The 6,139-nt window shown below is 37.7% G+C and overlaps 1 non-coding gene across 1 annotated transcript; it reads right to left on the minus strand.

Moving 5' to 3' along the window:
* Positions 1-5,699: 5,699 nt before the first annotated feature.
* On the minus strand, positions 5,700-5,806 carry LOC141669788 (small nucleolar RNA R71). The gene has a single exon (XR_012554047.1). It is a non-coding gene; the product is annotated as a small nucleolar RNA R71 (small nucleolar RNA).
* Between the last annotated feature and the right edge of the window lie 333 nt (positions 5,807-6,139).

Here is a 6,139-nt window from a genome sequence, read left to right on the forward strand (position 1 = left end):
TCTATTGCACAGACTCTCATCATAGCTTCTAACATTATAGCTTTTGCTTCTCAATACCCATTCTTTTCCAGTTCGTAATCGCTATCACCTTCCGTTCCTAATCTTATACTGGTTATACTTTTGCTCGTTAGCATTCTATAACCTTTTAATAACCACGTCAACCTTAGTATCACGAATGTGTTCCCATTCCGAATACTACCACAACTTTATTACTCCTTTTTCAGCTGTTTCTATTTTCGAAAGCTTAATCCTTCATATAGAAGTAAAAGAATTTATTGAGAGATCACTATGATCATGAACACTTGTTATATCGCATAGTTAGTACAGAAGGTGGCCAGCCTTTAATACTTGACAAGCAATTAAACAATAGATGGTATCCTACTAGGCTTCTATCACACAGATAGATAGTCATTCGGCAATACCTCCCCTTTCTGGAAGGGTTGTTCTTCTCAGCTTACATGAAATGAAAAGAAGAGAAAAGAACGAATTGAAGAGAATTATATATATGAAAAAAATATACTGCCACAAAATATCTGGCTTGGAACCTACCTCTGAACTATAGAGGTTTGTCATAGGAGAACAAAACATATATGTATTTATATCAACATCAAGTATTATAGCATCGCATTTCACATGCCTAAATATTTTCGCCATTCCGTCCATCATTCTATGGACCCATGCTCTTCCTCGAGCTTATACACAATCACCTTTGAAACTCCTTCGATACCGAAAATCGAACCTGGGATCTCATTCTAGACATCATCGTTACTTGAATTCTATGCTTGTACCGTAACCTTCCTCGTATAATAATACGACTCTCTATTGATAAGAAAGAATAAATATTCAATAGGTAGATACTCTACTTAATTAGTCTATCAATGATAACTTATACACTACCACGACCCGTTTAGTGGTACTCAATCTCAACATCCATTCCAATACAACTCTCACGGTTGTAACCAGCTCATTACTCGCAGAATCATTGCTGCATTACTATGGTCCACTACTGACCTACTGTCGTCATTCACGTTCCATGAAATCTTAATATCTAACCATACGGAGTCCATACATGTCGTATCAAATCCTTCTAAGGAGGTAACATAATCACCACTTTTGATTCATGAAGAACACTCCTGATCCTGACATACGTACATGACATGAAGCAGATAAAATTGCAGAAGAGTTTCAATCAAAGCAACGATAGTAGGTTAATACCATTCTAAATCATATGCCTTAAATAGAAGACTTAACTCAAAGGTTCGTCTAGTCCTTTTTGAAACATGGTCCTGACTTATCTCAAGATAGTATCTTCTGATATATATAGCCCGCTCATGGCGATTACACGAATTAAACCTTTACCAACTACTATTACGGTTAGGTATTGCACAGTCATCAGAAGGAATGTCAATCTTCCAAACCATAATACAACCTTTACGGCTTCAACCATCATCACCGTATTCCTTTGGCACAAGCGCCTATAATTATCCTCTTACCTTTAAAGTGTCGGCCACCTCTTTGGCCTTTCCTGATAGTAAAATTTCCTTACAGTCAATGTCATTTTAACCACCTTCAAATAAATTTTCTACCTCATTTCAATCACAGCTTATGTGAAGATGTTTTCCTTAAAATCTGATGAGTAAAAAAAAATCACCATTTTTTTCATAAGTTATTGCCTCAGTATTTAGAGGTTAATCACTTTCACGACTGACTCTCAATTATACTTAGAACATCTTTTATCTTAAGTCCTAATTGCCCTGAACAATTTCGACCATTACTGGTTCGATCCATACTTTCTCGTGGTTTAACACGTGCCCACCTGGCATTATTATAATTACGCCATATTTCCTTTATCAACATTTCTATTCTGGAGAACTTTGAATATTACCTTTCTCCTTGTAAAACCTCTAAGGTTATCCTTGAATCGTTCCTCCTGTATTCCCTAGATACAGGGCATATCAAAATACCATTTACTAATACTAGAACCATTGTCTATATACTTCTGAAAAATTTCTCCACTGATTCTTAAAGGTTGTTATTACCTTAATCCTTTCCAATTCATACTGTCAAAACTCATACTATCCCTATTAAGGGTGAAATGCCAACCTTTATGCATTCCCCTAGGATTCGTTTTAAGTTACTGATGTTTTATCCTTAATTCCACCTTTAAAAAGGTACTTGCATCCTTCCATGGATAAATCAAGTCTTATATCCTTGATAGATTATCTTAATCAATCATTCCCACCTCGATAGTTTATACCAATTTCACGATAGCATCCTTATTCAAACTGAGGTCAACCCATATGGCCTTCAAAAGATAACAATGGTTACCCGCTTTTCTTGCCTAATTTGGTAATGATAACAAGGATGTTCTGGAAGATATTGGTCATGTTCAACGTGAACTTCTTCTTAATAATTCCTTATTTACTTTTGTTGTTTATACCAACAATCATCTCAATGTTGGGATATCTCCCATACCTGGCGTCTCCCTTTCTGGGTATCATGCCACCGGTCTTACACTTCACCTTCTTGAAGGTCACTTCCTTCATCCAATTTTCTTAATTTCTTACTTTCTTGTGTCCTCAGTCTATCCGCATCTCATTATTTATCCTTCGAATTATCTCAAGGTTTCCTCGAATCTTCCCAACTTACAGGGGATAAAATATATGTATCTCTTATGCCCTCAACCATCAATTTTAACTCATGGTGAATCACCCTCATCCTGACGATTACATACTCTTCTATTTCTATTTCTACGAGTCTTTAGGGTTTCCTCATACCCAACTCCCTTATCATACCTCAAACTCTATTGCCTTTATATTCCTTTCCACTTCAGTTTCTTTTTTTTTTCTCTTATCAGTATTTCATGAACCAACACAACATAAGCATTGATTTCAAACGTCCCATCATTTTGGATTCGTGTCCTCAGAACGAATCTTGATAACTTTTACAATTTAGATTCATAATTCATCATACTCATCCACTTTTGTTCTAGCTCCAAAGCTTTTACACTATCTCCTTATCTTTGGGAATTACTTTCCCGAAAACAATTGACTGAACTTAAATCAGTTTATTCTAACCTCTGGCTCCGTGCCTTTCTTGGTCTTTCACCAGCGGGTGGTCTCTCTCTTAGGAGGTTAAGTGACAAAAGCAGTCTTTTGTGGTTCGTCAATCATTTAGAATCTCAAATGATTCCTATATTTCCTTTAGCCAAGCTCTTGCCTCGACTGGGTCAGCTTGTTCCTTGTAACTCTGAGAGCTTAGAGACTTAAAGGTCCTGAAAGAATTTCCTATCGCATTGTTTCCTCAAGGTGGTGGTTGGGGATAATAGTCTAAGTTCTGTCTAGACAGGTTCATAAATTGCCGTATAGTAGTACCGTCTCGGGTCTCCTTTCCTTACTCGACTTTCTGTTTCCTTGATATGAAATGTTTCAACCTTCTCCCATAATCGGGGTTATCTTATACATTAAAAACCTTGTTTTCCACTCTATTATGTTATGGGTTCTTTCTTTCTTGATGGCCACCTCCCTGACTATCACATTCTGGGTTTGCCCTAAATCCTATTCCTCAAACGATGGCTTTCATCTAAGTTCTCATCCTTAAGCTCTTGAACTTTCGGAACTGATAAGTGGCATTTTATACCACTTAGAACGTCTTAAAATGGCTTAAATTGGTGTCTTGAAATCAAGTATTTTGTGTATTTGATGCGTTTTTCTAGTGTTTATGCATTTCAGGGTTTTAGTTGCATTTCGGGGGAGGAATCATCAAGAATAAGCCTTGGCATGTGTTCACCATTGTGAGAGGAAAGAAAAGGGCAGATTACGGTGAAGAAACGGAGCGAAATCATAATTTTTCCAGTAGAGGTCTGAGCGCCCGCTCAGCATTGCTGAGCGGCCGCGCAGGGTCGGGAAAAAAAGATAAATTATTTTAGGACTTCTACTTCTGTTTGGTTTCCACTTCTATGTAATCTGAGTTTTATGGGACTATTATTTAAGTAGATTTGAGACGTTTTCACAAGTGTGGATTGAAGAAGATTGTGTTTTTACGCAAGGAGCAAAAGAGATAAGGAAGAAGACCGATTTAGCACACCGCAACGAAGAGGAAGCATATATTCTTGTGATTCTTGTTTCGTTGTAATGTTGGATGCTAGTTTTCTTGCTTTGAACTTATTTACTCTTGTGACGTACTCTGTTTTAATATAATTAGTTTAGTTATTATTTTCTTGTGTTTGTTTATCATGATTTCATATGAACCCATGATGACGATGAGTGCTATTATGGGCTAATCATGATCATGGGGTTGCAACGGATTTATTATGGAATTCTTTAGTTAATTGTTTAATACTTTAGTGTGTGATGATTGCATGATATCTAGTATTGGTTGTGCGTATTCATCTTATGTGCGTCGCGAACATATAAGATAGGGTGTTAATCTCTTGTGAAGCGACGGTGGATCTTGAGATTTAGAACTTGCCATGCTAGCATAGGTTCATGTACGTTGTACATGATTAGTGGGTAACTCTAACAGTTTTATTTGCCCTATGTAATCAAAAGGAATAACTTGTGCTTAAATCGTTGTGTTGTCAATTTCTGTAGACATATGGGAACTCAACATAATTGATGACTATTCAACTTCTATCTTAATTGTGGATGCTTGGTAGAATGGTATTAGTACAATGAAAGTTGGCTTTTATCAGTTTCGTGTTATTCGATTAATATCATCACTGTCACATGCTAAAGGTAATAACAATGGCTATAGAAGGAAGTAATAATGAAGTTGTGATCTCATGAGTGTTTTATTATTGATAAATTGAAGTGTTAGTTAAGTGATTAATTAAGTAGTTAATTATAGTTAATATTTAATCAACAATTTTAAGTGTTAGTAACTTAACATTGAGAAGTAATCATACATTGGTGAGTGAGTTTAATTAGACAATAATTTAGTCTGAGTCTCTGAGGGAACGAACTAGAAAGTATTCTATATTACTTGCGAACGCGTATACTTGCGTGAATATTAGCGCGTGTTTTCGCCCTAACAAGTTTTTGGTGCCGCTGCCGGGGACTCGGCGTATTTGTTTAGTTATGTACTTACCATCATTGGTCATTAGGACTCAGTGATTAGGATGTAGTAGTTACTTAATTTTTTCGGTTGTGTTTCAGGTACTTTAGCAAGCGTTTATGCAAACTCGTTCTCGTGCTCGCAAGAGGACTTTAGATACAGCTGAGGAGACAGACGAAGTTCTTGATATTCCGGAGAAGTTAGATTTTGAGGATTCGGATTCAGGAACTGAACAGAAAGAACTAGTAAACATGGGAGATCATATTGTTCAAGCTGATCCAGCTCTAATGGATTTTTCTCGACCTAAAATTGATGACATTCAGTCAAGCATCCTTCATCCGGCTATTCAAGCTAACACCTTTGAAATCAAGCCGGGCACTATTCAGATGGTGCAGAATTCTGTTTCTTTTGGAGGAGCAGCAACTGAAGACCCCAACATGCACATAAGGAATTTTGTCGAGATCTGCAGCACTTTTAAGTATAATGGCGTGACTGATGAGGCTATCAAGTTGAGGCTTTTCCCATTCTCACTGAGGGACAAGGCTAAAGACTGGTTACATTCTGAACCAGCTGGGTCCATCACTACGTGGCAAGATCTTGCGCAAAAATTTCTGGTGAAGTTTTATCTGATGGCAAAGACTGCTGCTATGAGGAGTGCTCTTACTCAGTTTGCGCAGCAACCTACAGAATCTATTTGCGAGGCTTGGGAACGCTACAAGGAAATGTTGAGAAAATGTCCACATCATGGAATGCCGGATTGGATGGTGATCACTGGTTTCTATAATGGTTTGGGGGCTCAATCTCGGCCCATGCTCGATGCAGCAGCTGGAGGCTCCTTATGGGCTAAAAGCTATACTGAGGCGTATAATCTTATAGAGACGATGGCTGCAAATGAGCATCAAAACCCAACTCAGAGGATGACGTCAGGCAAGGTAGCAGGTATTCTGGAAGTTGATGCAGCCACCGCTATTGCAGCCCAGCTCCAAGCGCTATCAATGAAGGTTGATTCTCTGGCTAGGTATGGAGTTAATCAAATAGTTATGGTTTGTGAGCTTTGTGCAGGTTCTCATGCTACGGATCAGTG

Source organism: Apium graveolens, chromosome 6, assembly GCF_009905375.1.
Source record: "Apium graveolens cultivar Ventura chromosome 6, ASM990537v1, whole genome shotgun sequence".
Classification (NCBI taxonomy): domain Eukaryota; kingdom Viridiplantae; phylum Streptophyta; class Magnoliopsida; order Apiales; family Apiaceae; genus Apium; species Apium graveolens.